The 17,239-nt window shown below is 36.1% G+C and overlaps 1 protein-coding gene and 1 pseudogene across 3 annotated transcripts in view; one reads left to right on the plus strand and one right to left on the minus strand.

The window, feature by feature from the left end:
* The window catches only part of LOC128872057 (slit homolog 3 protein), a 375,401-nt gene that overhangs the window by 176,565 nt on the left and 181,597 nt on the right, over nt 1-17,239 (minus strand). The gene's annotated exons all lie outside the window — the stretch shown is intronic.
* Nucleotides 10,214-10,747, plus strand: LOC128884898 (histone-lysine N-methyltransferase SETMAR-like; annotated as a pseudogene).

Consider the following 17,239-nt stretch of genomic DNA (forward strand, 5'->3'; position numbering starts at 1 on the left):
TAACTCGATCACTCTTTGATGTTTGGAAAACTCTCCGTGAGATACCGATGGGAGTGAAGCACGAAATAGCTGGGTCGAGGTCTCAGTTTGAGAAAATTTTCTGTACAAACAAGATGAAATTGTTGGAAGCTTTTATCGATGTATGAATACCGTGGATATTCCTATATTTAATTCCATCATTTCTGTATATATATTGTTGAAAATACATATATTAGCATTCTATAATGCGAAAATAAATATAAGACAAAGTGATCACCTCGAAAACGAGTCCGGCAGCAAAATGTAAAGGGTTTCATCGATTTCATCGAATTCAGGCCGAACATACGTGAAATAGTACAATTTTGCGATAAAAAGTGCAATAAAGTGGTAAAAAATGGAAGTAGGTCAAATGTCTTTTTAAGCTTTTAAGAGGTAACGAAGCCTTACCAGATGCAATAAGATTCAATCCGATTGGTCAATTCGTTTCGGAATAAGAAGCAATACAAAATTTTTCAGTTTTTTGTAAAAAAAAAAACGGGTAAATAAAAATGTGTATGTGTGTTATTCGTATGAATATGTAAACAGTAAAGGAACAGATCGCCGGCGCTGTACGAAAACATTAAAGGTGACGGACTTTCAACGGTAACGAGGAAGACGTTATATAATTTGACTAGTTGGTCGACGATATATGGTCTGTGCAAATATCCGTGAATAGAGAGCGCTCAGTTAATTTTTATTTCGCCAGTTTTTTCTTTCATTTTTTGTATTCAACTTCACACAATATATATAATGATTGTTCCTTATTTAAGTTTATTATTTATTGTACATTTTTAATCTTTGAATACAAAGATTTTTCAACAATTTCAAATATATATATATATCCATATATAATATTCAATCAATGTATATACATTTCATATCCATTTATATTATATATTATGCAGGGTGTCCTATGCAACTGGAACAGGCTGTACCTTCTAAACGATTGGGAGTAGAAAAAATTTTATAAGTGAAAGTTAAATGGTTTCGGATGGTGCATAACATACAACTAATTTTATGCACTTTTGTACATCAGTGCATCAGAAACATGCAACTGCACTTTTTTTTTTTAAATAGAAACCTATACTTTTTGACGACAAGATTAGTAAAGGGGTGCGAATACACTCTATCGTTTACAAATCCCACCGCGATCACCGGATCTCACCCTTTGACTTCTTTTTATGAATCTTGAGGAGCTCCAACAACACATTCAGCAAGAAATATGCAAAATTACGGAAAGGGACATAAATAATGTATTGCGAAACGTCAAGAAGAGGATGGAAATCTGCTTGGACAGTAGTGAAAAATCGTTCGAACACTTGTTGAACAGAAATAGTTCGGATACTTCTACCATCAATAACTTCGTAACGAACAAGTTTAGGACATAAGTATGTTAGTACTTTTTTGTAGAGCATAAGAAACTGCATCGATCTATGTCATCAAAAATATAAATTTTTATTTAAAAAAAAAAGTGTAGTTGCATTTTTCTGATGCACCGATACACAAAAGTGTATAAAATTAGTTGCATTTTATGCACTATCTGAAACCATGTAACTTTCACTTTTAATATTTTTTTTTATTCCCAACCGTTTAGGAAGTACAGCCTGTTCCAATTGCATGAGATACCTTGTATATTATTATATTATATTATACTCCTTCATTCTTTATATATAAATGAAGTGTATATTGCATATAATATAAATGAATATTTTGTAAATAATATTATATACAGGCTCTCCTAGAACTGCTGTAAGAACCAAAAATAGAGAGTAGCTAACACAATTCTGAACAACAATTTCCTTTGCAAAAATGTCGGTGGGGGTTTAATTTTTGAAGTATTAACGAAAAACATCGACCAATCACAGCGCCCGATTAGCGCGCGTTTAGCCGCGAGAGCATAAGCTCGAGCCAGGACTGGCTGGTTACGCTAGGTCGCGGCGTAATAACAGACGAACCATTGCATCTAGTACCGCTTTTCCACTCTCGAGCGCTGCGACCAAGATAGGTTTAGTTTAATTTAATCACCACTTTCTCGAAATGGAGCACCTAGGAGCACCCAAGTTTTTCTGAAGCTGACAGAGGAAGGTTCACTCTTTTCTGCAGTAGTAATCAAACCTTGGGCAATTTGCAGCATTTTTTTAAAACCTTGCACAAAGTTAAGATTGTAGTTAAATGTACTTCTTTCCAATCAAATTCTATTATTTAAAAAGTTTTTACTTACTTTATGCATCGAATACTATCCATACTAATCTAGTAAACTCTATGATTCATTTGAATTTCGTCTTTCCGAGTAAAGTTTTTTAGAATCATACGTTGAAGTTAGGAGTAATATCATACGCGTTTTGCTTGGACAAAAACTGAATTTGAATGCGCACCACAGCAAAATGGAAGCAAATATAGTAAAACGGATTGCACTGCGTTGGACAGCAATTTGTTCTCTATCCATAGACATAAACAGTTTTTCCATTTTTCGAATTCATGAAAATCTGTTCTTGATCGCCGAAAGCCGTTTTGTCCCACTGTGCGCCGGTATGATTTGGAGTTCGGTCGGAAACGGCTTATACAGGGTATGCCAATTTTGTCCGTTTGAGCATCTTCTTTAATAAAAAGATTTTTTGAAAATATATCGAGAACTAATAATTTTGTTGCCATGGTACCCTAATCATTTTTTACGTAGAACGAACGGAAGAATCGATCTATGTAAAAAAATATGCAGTTCTATTTTAAAAAATGATGCAGTTGTTAATTGCATATGCACTGCTGCATCTAAACAAAATTTAAAGTCCTATAGCTGTAGTGCTCTTCGAACCATTTATCTTTCTCTTTGGCATCTTTTCGTAAATGCAATAATAACGGAGTTATGACTTGAAACAATTGCGTGGACCACCCTGTATAAATTACATACAAACAGATACAAATGTAATTGTTCAACGTGATGAATATCGTTTCAAAAACCTATCTAATCGTTTCGTGACAAATCTGATATTAAAATAATACCCCCTTCGTACTATAAATGAAAGTACGAAACGAAATCTAGTCAGATTAAAATATCAGTCGGAATCACGTACATGCAAATCAACCTCATCTGCACCCGTATCAGATTAAAAAAAAAAGGCAAACGAACTTATGGTTTGCAATACATTATGAAAATCTTGCTAGAGAAGCATCCTTGGAATACTGCATACTGAAAGCGTAATGTAGTCATGTGTGACGGTCCAGCCAATTTGTCTGTTTTGAAGTTTCACAGAGGTTCGCTGGATTTGAAACATTTATAAGCACACTCCTCGTCGTACGTGCACGACGCGTACACGCGAGCTTGTCGTATACGAGCTTACTACTTCCTGGTGTGTTCCACGACGTTAGAGGCATTATGCTCCATCCGCTGAGAATCTTTTATGACGGTCGTAACGCGACCGACAATGGTGGCAGTAAAACGGATACGCGTGTCTGATACGCTCCATCAGTCCGCACCTTTGCAGCGGAATTGAGTTGTAAAGTGGTTAAAGACCAGCCACGGAACACCCTAAATATTGCCAGCCGACAAGATGCTCGCGGCAGCTACCGCTTGTCATCGCACAACAGGTCGTTCCGTGTCGTAATTTTCCTTTCCCTTGGCTTATTTGGTTTTTGCGAAATATATTCATTCTGTAATTTAAATTCGAATTTTTGTTTCACGAGTGATGAGTAAACACAGTTCATCTTTTATTCGTTACTCGATAGTTTGGTCTAGAGAATTCTTCAAGGAGAGTCATACTCGCTACGTTCATTCCACAGAACAGTTACATTTTTATGACTGGAAAACATATTCCTTCTATATTTGAAAGTCGAATTACTATTAAACATAATTGATAGACAGCAGATTCTTTTGTATTTACAAGAAATATGAATGTGCAGCGAAGAACAAAATGCATACAATATGCAAGAATATAAAAAAACATTGAAAGTAAAGTTCGTATTGTAATATTTGCAGAGCAAAATAAATTCTTATTTAGGTGCAGGTTTTGTAGGTAAGTTTGCAAACCTTTTATTTTGCATAAAGATCCGCAGTCTAATAATAATTAATAATAATTAATAACACATGTTAGGCCCTTTACCTGTAGCAGCAATAAAGACCCAAGGAATCGGTACGTACCGTCGAATCATTTCGTTTATTACTATTCACATCTGGTCGCCAGAACCTTTAGCCTTAGCAGTAGAGTCTTTGTTGTGCATTTCTCACGTCGAGATATTGCTTGGCTTTATTACTTGCTACGGTCAACTTGGAAAACCCAGACCTTCTGTCCACGTCATTGTAATTTGACATTTCCACCCGAATTTTAGCCAACCAATAGACCAATCAGAAACTGTTTTCCCTCACCCTTAACACACAAAAATTGTACGCCTACTTCGACTGTAGGCAGAAGCGCATTCATTCCGTCTCTAACCAGTCTTCACACCACAACGTCCGAATAAAGTCTGTTAGTTAAAACACGCATCCAAAAATCTCGCATCCAACATTTTTCTCTAAGTTACAGTCCACTTATATCCATTTATTCAGGAATCCTAATAGATTCCACGCGTCGTTTAATCGTCGCTAAAAACTGTCGACGCTGCGACGCACATACAACACAAATTATACGGCGCGTTTTCGGCGATCTTGGCGATAGATCGAAGATGCCGATACGCCTTTGTTTTTACGCCGACACGATGCAACGTGTCACGCGTTCTATGATTTTATCAGTTCGATCGCTGCGCTAGGCATAAAACTTCAAAAGCGTAAAACTACCTTAATAAGGGATTAATTCCGTTTACGCTATCGAAGTAATCAGAAGCGCAAATATGTGTTGGGTAGTAAGTTTGGCAACGCTGCATCTCTCAACGCAACACAGTCAGTTGAAGAACGATTAATTTTGATCATGCACGATCTTTATTTGTACAGTAAAAAAATGGGGGTTCGGGGACTTGCCTCCGATCAGCGGTTTTGGGTCAAAGCCACCAACTATGCGTACTGTAGCGCACCTCGTAGATGTGTAAATGGTTACTCTGAGGGATGTATATTGCTTTCAGCTGGGCGCAGCCTCCCAGCATGCGTATAGTTTTGAGACGTAAGTATGCTTTGTTACGTACGGAGACTTCACTCCGTTTCGTCATTTCTATCAAAACTTTCCTCCGTGATATTTGCCCTTTTGAGCGGATGTAGCCGCGGCCCTTCGATAAAGTTTTTACTAAGAAACTGGGGCACATCATGGTACTGATTTCCATGGAAAAATAGGAAGCACGTGCCTCTACGCATCTCCGCATAGAATTCATAGAAACGACTCCCACCACCATTTTAGCTGAATTTAGGGTATATAAACCTATGCGTTTTCCATCTCTCGGGTCTCATTTTCTTGAGGACACGTGCAAAGTAACGTCGTGGTATACTTTAATCCGCGTAGCAAGATCAGGTAGAATCCCTATCGAGCAAACTAAAGTAAAGTTCGGGACCTATTATTTGAGAAAGTATTAGACGCAGACTTCGTGTTACCTCAGTGTAAGATCGGGTAGAATTTCCAGACGAGCAGAAAGTCTTGAAAAGGTTTTGGTAAATACCTTTTTGTATTTTAAACGTGAACCCCGCATTCAACCTCGGTGCGAAACTTAGAGAGGTGGAACTAGTTTTCCGCGATATGCACAAGATCGCTTATATAGTCCATTAACCTAAACATTTAATATATACAGGGTGTCCCAGCCTAAGTGATACAGAGCTCTAACTCCAAAACTATCGGCCAAATGCAAAATTTCAAATATGGAAATTGCATGGTAAAATAGGGCTCATGTTTCAGCGAGAAGGAATTTTTGTTAACTTTGTTATTTAACGAGATATGATGGTCACGTTTCGTTTTTCAAATAGAACTATATATTTTTTTTATACCATGCGATAACACTTTTCAAGACGAATTCATTAAACTTTAATGTATTTACCCGATTTTTATTAGTTTTCAAACTATAGCGCTTCAAAGTTTGCTAATTTTCAAGGAAAAAACTCGGTTCGACTCCGAGCGGTCCCATTGATGCAGTAAGCACCATGCGGTTCTTGAAATCGATACGGAGGATCTCGCTTGGGATTCTAGGCCCAGAATATTGGGATTCTTCGCATTTTCCTCCGTATCGATTTCAAGAACCGCAAGGTGCTTACTGCATCAATGGGACCGCTCAGAGTCGAGCCGAGTTTTTTCCTTGAAAATTAGCAAACTTTGAAGCGCTATAGTTTGAAAACTAATAAAAATCGGGTAAATACATTAAAGCTTAATGAATTCGTCTTGAAAAGTGTTATCGCATGGTATAAAAAAAATATATAGTTCCATTTGAAAAACGAAACGTCACCATCATATCTCGTTAAATAACAAAGTTAACAAAAATTCCTTCTCGCTGAAACATGAGCCCTGTTTTACCATGCAATTTCCATATTTGAAATTTTGCATTCGGCCGATAGTTTTGGAGTTAGAGCTCTGTATCACTTAGGCTGGGACACCCTGTACATACATAGTTTAGTAGATTAAATCTAATTATTTTCTGAATACCTATCCCTTGAATTATTTATTTAAGGAGACTCACAGCAATACATCTTTACCGATCTAGGTGTATTGGATAATAAAAGTTACGAGGCCAACTAACAATCCCAGTGGCAACCCTACGTTAGCCATACGTCGGTCTATCCACGACATCCACCCTCCTAGTGACAACCCTACATTAGCCATGCGTAGGTACGTCCACCAACGCACATCCCCATTAACAAAAATTGTCCAAAACAACAACTATCCTCGGCTTCGCAGGCGAAACAAGCCTCTCAGCCCTCGGCTCGTAACAGCTTTTTAAATTTTGTGAAAGATTTTTCGGCTGAAAGCATACGCCTCGAAACTATACGTATGCTGGGGGCTGCGCCCTCCAGACCCTCTGCTGAGCTGGGCCTGCTGCCCCTCAATCCTCCTCAAGACAATATACATCCCTCATACCATGTAATTTTGTACACACCTGCGAGGTGCGCTGCAGTACGCATAAGTGGGAGCTTCGATCCCAAATCCCCGTTTTCTTGTACTGTACGAATAAAGATCGTGCATGATACAAGCTATGTAATCATCAGCACAGTAATTGTCTATTCATTATCGATCTATTGTTTGGTTTTCATATACTAATAACTTTTTAATAAAAAACGAGCGGCGGCTAAAACCTCTTGGATACTACTTAGGGGTGTGGCCTTGACAACATATATAAAGGTCAAGGTCATCAGAGCTGCCTCTCCTAAACGTAAGGTTTTCCATTTTTATATATATTCTTCTAAATATACCACTTTTTACAGTAACAACAAATGTTTTATTCTTTTATTATCCTTCTCTCTTAACCTTACGGATTTAGGATTTGGAGGAACGTAGTCTGCGACGTTGCCAGTAGGTGAACTTTTTGCGTTTATGAAGATTTCTCCACTTATGATAACTACATTTTTGCGCTTATGATAACCCGCAGCGCTGCACCTATTCACATACGAACATTATGATAACAGGAGGCTCCCATTTGCCATTAACAATTAAGTGCGAAGAGTTTTAACAAAAAAATGGTAAATTACGAGAAGGTTGGTAATAGAGTAGCTAAATTCAAAAATATGAAATCAAATAAGCGTAGAGACGTCTAAACCTCCAAAATAACGAAGAAGTCGCACGTTAATCAATGTTTCACCGTGCTAATAATTGCCACTTGTTAGTCAACCAAGACTAACTCTGCACGGAACGGTGCAAGTCATTTCGACCCACGCAGTGCCAATTACTGTTGCAAAATTCCAATTCGAGTTGGAACGTCACGCACGCATATTCGTCGCTCGACCTAGCTTGTCTTTGTTTTTAATAAAAGTCTACACCAAAAAAAAAAACAACGAATAGAATTCAAACTCTGACGGTGATGCAACACGCGTGAAATTACATTACTCCAGTGTTACGCGAAAGTTTTATTTATCCCGTGGGTGTGATCGGTCGTATCTCGATTACAAATCGATATCACGGTGGCAAATTGCACGTAAAAATTTCATTTTCTCAACGTTGTCTTCTGGTGTTGATATTCGAATAGAAATTTAATTTGTCGTATATTGTTACTTTGTTTCTTTCTGCAGGTAGTGTTTTTCGACAAAGGTTCGATTATAAGTGTTTGTTAAATATTATTGTTTTAATATTATGTGTAAAAAGCAATTAAGTTTTTAAATGGTCCAGCTGATTTTCTGGGCTCTTGAGAGATGAATTTTAAATGAATTTTAAGATGTTTTAATCGAGTACACACAACCAAAGCAATTTTGATTTGTAAATCGATTTTTAATATTGCATATTTTTAAATTCTATAGAGTATCGTGATTGTAGATAATGGTAAAATTTTTCTATACAGGCAGTACCATTAATGCTCGTTCCCTCTACGTCTATTAAATAAACTTGTTTAAATAAAATAAGTTTGATATTTCCAAAAATGTTTCGTTATAAATATTTACACGAAGAAACTTTACACATGTATATATTTGTAATGAAAAATTGATTTGGAAATATCAATGCTCGTATCGTTTAATTTAGACTGTTTTCAACAGATATAGGAGGCACAAATATTTATGAGAATAACTATAAAAGCAAACGTGCATATATTAAAAGTAATTATTCAATTAATGACATGAAAATCAAATAATATTATTCATGATTCTTCAAAGTAGACATAAAAGGTCGCCTTTATGTTTCCATTAGATCAAAAGTCGCTATGGTTAAATGGATGAAAACGACTCAATACTTTGAGCAACGTTTCGTTATTATTTCCCCTACTAATCCACCCACTGTTAGCTCTGCGAACTGCCGCCACGTCCAGTGGAAACTTCCGCTTGACTTACTTCGCACACTTCCAGAATGCAATAAAGCCTGCAATTAAAACGAAAAACGACGGTTAACCGTGCCCCGATTCTCGTTTCCCCTTGATTAAGGAAGTTCCGTTCCTCCGACCGTTGCGTGATAATTTATTCGTGAAACATATACGCTATCGACGCAAACTTTTAATCGACGCCGTTAGAGGCCATTTATTAATTACGTAACGACGATTTTGGCAATTTTTTGCCCCCTCCCCCTCCCCCTCCCCCCTCATGTATGGTTACTAGGTTTCTCGGACCCATCCCCCTTCTTATATAAGATTTTATCTAAAGTTTTCTTAAAAAACGTTAAATAGTTAAATGTCGTTAAAATAGGTTCATTTTCATTAAATCACATTATTTGACATAAATACAAGATTTTTATTTAAAAAATAATAATTATATAGTCTTTGAAAAATCGTTATTGTAATTAAAAGCAAGTTTTAAAGTTAATTTCTGAGGTTAGGAAAACGTGTTTGGATCTTGAATCAATAAATTATTACTCCACAGACTCTTCTTATTAAATTGTATATATTAATTACAGAGAAATGAAATTACAATATCTATAAGAAACGAAAAAATATATACCTATGAAAGAATATATGAGCAAATTAAAGAAATAAGTTTTATATATATTGCACATGGCACACGTTAGAAAAACGAAACAGGAAGAGGAAGTATTGCATATTCTTTCAGTAGGTAGTGACAGCGTAGCATGTCACTAATCCGTAATGTAATAAAGCGCATAATTCAATAGTAAGATTTGAAACAATCTTAAAGTAAGAAAACAAATCAATCGCTGCCAGGCGAATTTCGACTCGTAGTAAAATATTACGTAAGAAGACTTTTACCTTTCTTCCCTAAAAGTAAGATCATGTAGAGATTCTTTAAGCCCTCTCTCCCTCTCGACACCTTTAAATAATTAATGAACAGCCCTTTACGTGGTGGCGTAACAATTAGTGTAGAGTAATTATAATTAGCGCGCGTCAAACAGATGAAAACGCGTGTTACAGAGGCCCACCGTTGGGCGGCGCTGTTCCTGTTTAAGCTTGCTTGCTTGCTGTGTGCGCCGCGTGTTGCAATGTAACAAATTATACGTTGATCTCATTAATGTTAATAATCTATAATATTAGGTCGTCCGGAAAGTTCTTTTCGCGCCCACCGCTCGGGGCTTTATCTCGTTCTGCTTAAGTAAACAAACCACCAGATCACTCTACCGTCAATCGTGTGATCATTAGTTATCCTCTGGTAAGGCAAGAGAACAGTTCTCGACGTTAGTAAAAAGTGTATCGAGTGTTTTTTGCGTGGTGAAAGATGGAAGACCAAAAGATGCATTTTCGTCACGTTATGTTTCACTGCTTTAAAATAGGCAGTACGCCTAAAAACACTGCAAACGAGGTTTATGAAGTTTATGGTGATCGGTCTATAACTGTTCAAACAGTTCGGAATTGGTTTAAGAGGTTTAGAGCCGAAAATTTTAATCTGAAAGATGAAGATCGTAGCGGACGTCCATCCACCACTGATACTGACCTTATCAAGGCCTATCTCGATGAAAACCCAAGATCTTGTGTTCGTGAGATAGCAGATGCTGTAAACATTCCGCGAACAACGATTCATGAGCATTTAACAAAGCTTGGGTACGTTAATCGCTACGAAGTGTGGGCCCCCATCAACTGATGGAGAGCAATCTCCTGAATCGAATTTCGACATGCGATTTGCTGATTCAACGGAACAAAAGAGAACCATTTGTAAAAAAATTAATTACTGGGGATGAAAGTTGGATTCTCTACGACAATACTACGCGCAAGCGATCTTGGTCGAGTCAAGATAAGTGTCCTCCAATGGTAGCAAGACCTGAACTTCACCCGAAGAAAGTACTGGTTTCAATTTGGTGGGACTGGAAGGGTATTCTTTATTACGAGTTACTTCCAGAAGGGCAAACGATCAATAGTGAAAAATATTGCACCCAACTAGAAAAACTAAAGGAAGCCGTTACCACAAAACGTCCCGAACTGGTGAATAGACGTGGCGTCGTGTTCCACCACGATAACGCGAGGCCACACGTTTCTTTAGCGGTACGAACAAAACTTCTAGAGTTTGATTGGGATGTTTTACTACATCCTCCATATTCTCCTGACCTTGCACCATCGGACTATTATTTGTTCCTCTCTCTAAAGAATTTTCTCCGCAATCGAAAATTCAAAACGATAAACGAAGTGAAAAACGGCCTCGAAGAATATTTTAAAAGTAAGCCAAAAGAATTTTGGAAAACTGGCATTATGAGGCTCCCGGAGAGATGGCAAAAGATGGTAGAAGAGAAAGGATCATATATTATTTAGGAAAGGAACGCAGAAAAAAATATATTTTACATTTATCTTCTATTAAAAGAACGAAAAGAACTTTCCGGACAACCTAATACATATATATTTTCATATACCTTTTCATAACTACGTGTACTTAACAAATATATAACCCATTTATTACTCCTAACTAGTGTGTTTTTCCTCACTGCGCCAACAATTACGATTTTCATTATGATTTGAGATAATGAAGATCATTCAGAAGTAATACAAGAAGATGATCAATAATTGTTCCTTTAGTATTATTTGTGCGTCTGAATATATTTTCCATGAACTCGAGGTACTTGAGTGAATACATGCAAAGACTTATGAAATGACCCTATAAAAAGGAGAATTGAGCTACGGGGAGCAATGCGAAGGCCTCTTTTTTCTCTATCTTGTTCTTGCTCCTTTGGGATGTGGGAGGCGCAGAGGGACGATATAATGCTGGCAGATGTTTATGTACAATACGAAATACAGGAACCGCGGCATTTGAATTCACAAGTGGGTGTTTTTTGGAAAATACGTTGAGAAAACTTAAACATAGGACATGTGAAGATTCGAAGGAAGAGTGAATCGATGGGATTTAAAAGAAAGAAATTATTCGTTGCAGGTGTGAAGAATATTAGAAATGATAATCTGCTGAATATACTACTGCTGAATAAAAAATGTGATTGAATTGAAAAGTGTGAACTGAAACTATTATCCTTGCTTTAAAAAAAAAGCTTAACTTAACTAGTAAGAAAGGAGAACAAAGAAATCAATTTATATTTATATTAAAATTTATTTCCTTCTTCTTAAGTCTGTTGCTTCCAATTCTTTTTCGCGATTGTCATCGTAAATAGGACTGAAATATTTTTGTTGGCAATACTATGTAGGTATCAATGGAAAACAACAGAATAGACTTGAAGAAAGGAACCATTAATATGTGGATGCCACGTCACCCACATATGGGTGACAAGGATTTTCAGGTAGGAATTAAATTAATTAATCCTGAAGGAGAAATGTTAACGAAAATAGATCTGAATAGGACCGATGAATTTTAAAGAGGATGCAAAAATAAGTACCACCAGGGCCGCCACGACGGTTGTGCAGGTTGTGCACCGCACACGGGCGCTTCTCCGAAGGAGCGTCATATCGCCACAAGAATTTCTGTACTTTTTATGCATTATGATTAAGGTGTAATGAATCATTCGATCACCGAGAGCTTAAACTGCTCGGAAGAGGTAAGAACCGGACGGGGGTGAGCTAGCTTGTCCAGCTGCCGAAAGGTTGTCTGCAAAATCGTTAATGCTTGAAAATAATATGTAATATTGACAATCTCGATTGTCGGTATTTTGAAAGTTAAAATAGAGTTATCTGAAATTGTAAGAAATCTTTGAATTTACTGTCATACAGTGGTGAACTTAATTTATTTAACTTTGCCTGTTTCGGTAGCTTCCGGAGAAAGGCGTTTTTCCAAATTAAGAATGATTAAGAATTATTTACGTTCTACAATGTGTCAAGAACGATTAACTGATTTTTCGATTATATCTATTGAGAATGACATTCTATATACATTAAATATTAGTGATTTAATTGAAAATTTTGTGGCAGCCAAAGCTCGGAGGGTTAATATGCAAATAATTATATAATGTATAATGTATATTTGTTGTAATTTACCAATCATGTATCATGGAAAAGGGCGCTAAATTTTTCTTGCACACAGGCGCCTCTTACCCACGTGGCGGCTCTGAGTACCACCATAAATGCTAAATTATTTCATTTCTAATTACGAGGTCCGTCCGGAAAGTATCCGAACTTGTGCTGCAGTAGAAGAAAAAGCTAAATCTATTCAATGTCCCCTTTATTTAGCTAAATATTCAACAATTTTAAACAGTAGCACATTCAGATAAAATGTTAAAGCACAAGGTCGGATACTTTCTGGACAGACCTCGTACATAGAAACAAAATGTTAGAAAATGTCGAGAAATAATATTATTTTCGTCGAGCTGATATTCTTCTGAAAATGCAAAATGGAGGAAGCCATCAGCTGCGTTTTCAGAAGGTTGAATCAACACGCCCCTCTCAGCCACGAAGAGCAACACGGTAGATCAATACAAGTTTCCCTGCTTGAAACCGCCTGTATCCCTTCTTGCTCTTTATTGTTTCCCTCAAAGAATCATACCGATAGAGAGGGGTCAACGGTGCTTCGAGTTCTGTTGAAACTTGAATGGCTCTCGAGATTGATCGAGGCCTTTGAGACATTCGGGGCTGCTTTGGGAACGGGGACGGCTTGTAAACGTTTCGTCAAGCTCACTACGTTGCGTTCTTTGGCCGATAAATTACTTTCAAGAAACACTCTCTCCTCGAGTACACTCAAACTTGAAATTCCTTTCTTCCTTTTGCCATTTATTCAGCTTTAAGCAAATTCATTTTCCGAGCAAGCTACTTCAGGAGTTGCTTGTTGCGAATTTATTATCAGTAAAGAATATAAAGCAATATTTATAAAGATGCAGTCTATACATTAGCTACCTGCACCCATGAGTACGTGGACACTTCCTCAATCGGAAATGTGTGTAAGCAAAGTTACGAAATTATTAATGAATATCGCTTTTATTTCTACAAGGTGTTCAAAGAAAGCATTCAATATTTATATGGCGTATAGGGCACACTGTACTGAGTAAAAAAGCTTTAGTAAACATAGGTCCAAAGGTCAACCGTTTCTGAGATATAAACATTTTTGTTTGCTAGTATCATGATTGACTTACTACTGGGTTTTTTATATTTATAGAAGATTTTCCACGTGTCCACCGCTCATTTCTGTACACGAAATTGAAAAAATGAAATTGACGAAATTGTCGGCACTTGAATGGGAACATTCCGAACGCAAGTTATAAACACTGACATAAACATCGCATGCGATGCAATCAAGTAAGTCAATCATGAGACTAGCAAACAAAAATGTTTATATCTCAGAAACGGTTGACCTTTGGACCTATGTTTACTAAAGTTTTTTTACTCAGTACAGTGTGCCCTATACGCCATATAAATATTGAATGCTTTTTTTTGAATACCCTGTATATTTAGTTTGTGTTGCATTAGAGAATACATTTTATCCAATATATAAACTTTGATATTTTAAAGAGTAGCATTTGACATGTTCTTCTTTTTAAATTTACCCAGCTCTTGAGTGATGATAATAATTTCTCATCGTCAAAGACTGTCTCTTGAATAATAGATGTAACTGTGCATCCTAGGTGATATAGCTGGAACGTTTCCATGAATTGTCTTTATTTCTTTTATCGCTACGGTTCTTCCAGAGCGTATTTCAAGATTGAAGCCACTTTGAACCGAATCGAACATATTAGCAAGTCTATTCTGCATAATATACGGTTTCGCTTTAGCTAGAAATGCATTCCAACGAGACTTTAAATCTTCTCTTCATTGTGTAGCAGTCTCGACAATAAATCTTCCGACTTCTCCTGACACAGTACCAAACGTTAACACAATCAACCTTAAATGATGGTATACCTTCTATTATTTTTGTTAATATCATTTATTTTTGTTAATTTATATTAATTTTTTATTTATATTAATTTTGTTGTAAAAGCTCACTGTCTAAACTTCACGTCGATGTACATTGTAGATTTATTTTAGGTTCTCTTGATTCAAGGAATTTTGAGACCGCTCTTCAATAATTGTGTTTTTGTAAAAACAGCGAACAAAGATCTAGATTTGTCAGATATAATTTTAAATTTTTCGAGTAAGCAGAAAATACCTGCATACTTCTTTTTCAAAACATTCATGAGTCTGTTATTGAATGTTCTACCAGTTTTGTTTCACTCTCATTTACATGGTTTTGTTTACACCACCAGATTCGATTATTATCTATCGTAGTAAGACATAGACCTAACGCAGACCTAACCCTATCTAGCGAGGTTAGATGTATACCTAACTTTATTTAACGCGATCAAAGGCCGACCTAACCCTATCTGGCGTAGTCAGATGTGGATCTAACTCGGTAAATGTAAACTTAACCTCATCTACTTCGCTCAGACGTCGACCTAGCCAGATCAAGTAAACCCAACCAAGAATTCCGAAACTAGAAAACAACAGTTTAGCTCAGTTTTCAAACACCTGTCAAGCTATAAGCGAATATTTGATTCGTCTCATTTTCTGTTTACTACTGTAGTCTACCGTTACAAATAGAATCGGCCTTTCGAGCGTTGGACGACGATTGAACAGTTTCGTGAATTTTAAATATAGCCAGAAGATAAATCAACGAGGAAAACAAATGGTTGTTCCACTTTTCATACATCCATATGACATTCAATGAAATTGCATTTCATTGTCTCCCAATTTACTGATCTATTCCTGGCAGTGATTGATGAGATGTGATTTTCAGTTTTTTGATCGATGCAAGCGTTGGCAACTTTGCCAGCGAAGAACGTAAACTGTCAATAAATAAAAATGAGCTCAACCCACGATGCATCTCCACTCTTTTATTTATTTCTATTCTCTGTGCGATAAATATTCCATGCCTCTTTTATTATGTTAAATATAATACAAACGAGCAATTAATTATTAATTATTACGTAAACATTAATCAGCGACAAGAACGGAAAAGCAACAGAATGCGATTAATACCTTTTAGGAAAATTTAAAACCGGCAGTGCCCAATGCCCATCGCGATCAAAATTCCAATACATGCAAATTAATTTAAATTTGCCGGGTACTACACACACGTTTTATACTAAATATCGATACACCACTAATTTGAATATTTACCTCGACGAATAAATTTCAATATTTTCGGCAATTTTTAGGTAGAAAGAAAACTGGTGTAAAAATAAAAGCACTGAGAATAATTGCGTGAATTCGGTGTTGACGTTTGAATAAAACTTTTAATGAAATCATATGAAACACACGTTCTAATTCATTAGAGCAAGATATATTATTTTATAATAGGTTTTTTGCACCTAGAAATATGTTCTATATCATTATAAATGTTGATTTCTATTCTTTACTGATAATATATTCCTATCAAGCAACTCCTTAAGGGGGACACTACCAACTGTTTTTTACTAATTGTAAGTAAAATTTGACAACTTTCGGTACATTTTTCGCAGCTGTCTTATCCGATCGTACCCAACCTTTTTTCAGGTTATTCTATAAAGTCTTAACTACGATGAGTCTAAACAGTGATGAGTTAAAAAAAAATTTTTTTTAAAACAGGACGACTGAAAAAAAAGTTTTGTTTTTTTTCCGCACATTTTGTATTTTTTATTCGTTTAACTACATGCAATTTTAACAAACCGCCTGCACTGTTCTGTAGATAAGGCGATTCTGCGTCAAACAAAATAAGTACGGATGAGATAGGTACACTGTAGCCTGAGTAATTGGTACCGAAAGACCAAGAAGTACGATTTTTCAGGAAATGCAAAAAAATTAACAAAAAATGTGATTTACGCCTTAGGTCCCTCCAACACCAATAGAAAAAATACCAAATTACTTATCTCTAGAATATGTGCGTTATAATGTATTTAGTACTGTCAATGATTTCAATCTAAGAATAATAAAGAAAAACAACAAGAATCCAATTTTTTTGAAAATTTTTTTCAATAATTTTTTTTGCCATTTCTAAATATTGGAAAATTACAAAATTAACACCAATAGATTCAGAAAAGATTAGATTTTAATAAAAAAGAAATTTAAAAAATCCATTTTTTTTCAGAAAATGTGTAGTAACTTCCCTTCACTAGACTGCATCTCTAAAGTAAACTTTGAAATCGTTGTGTCACGGCCCCACTGGTAAGCTATCCAGCAATATTCCATACATCACATGAAAGGGCCTAGCGTAACCTACAATACTGAAAAAATCTCGTCGATATCACTAATAATTTTCAAAAAAAATAGCTTGTAACACTCTACACGGCTCACCCTGTATGGTAGTACATATTCAAATAAGAATATTTCAATTGGGAAGCAAATAAATAACTGTATTTTAATACAATTAAAA

Source organism: Hylaeus volcanicus, chromosome 2, assembly GCF_026283585.1.
Source record: "Hylaeus volcanicus isolate JK05 chromosome 2, UHH_iyHylVolc1.0_haploid, whole genome shotgun sequence".
Lineage (NCBI taxonomy): Eukaryota > Metazoa > Arthropoda > Insecta > Hymenoptera > Colletidae > Hylaeus > Hylaeus volcanicus.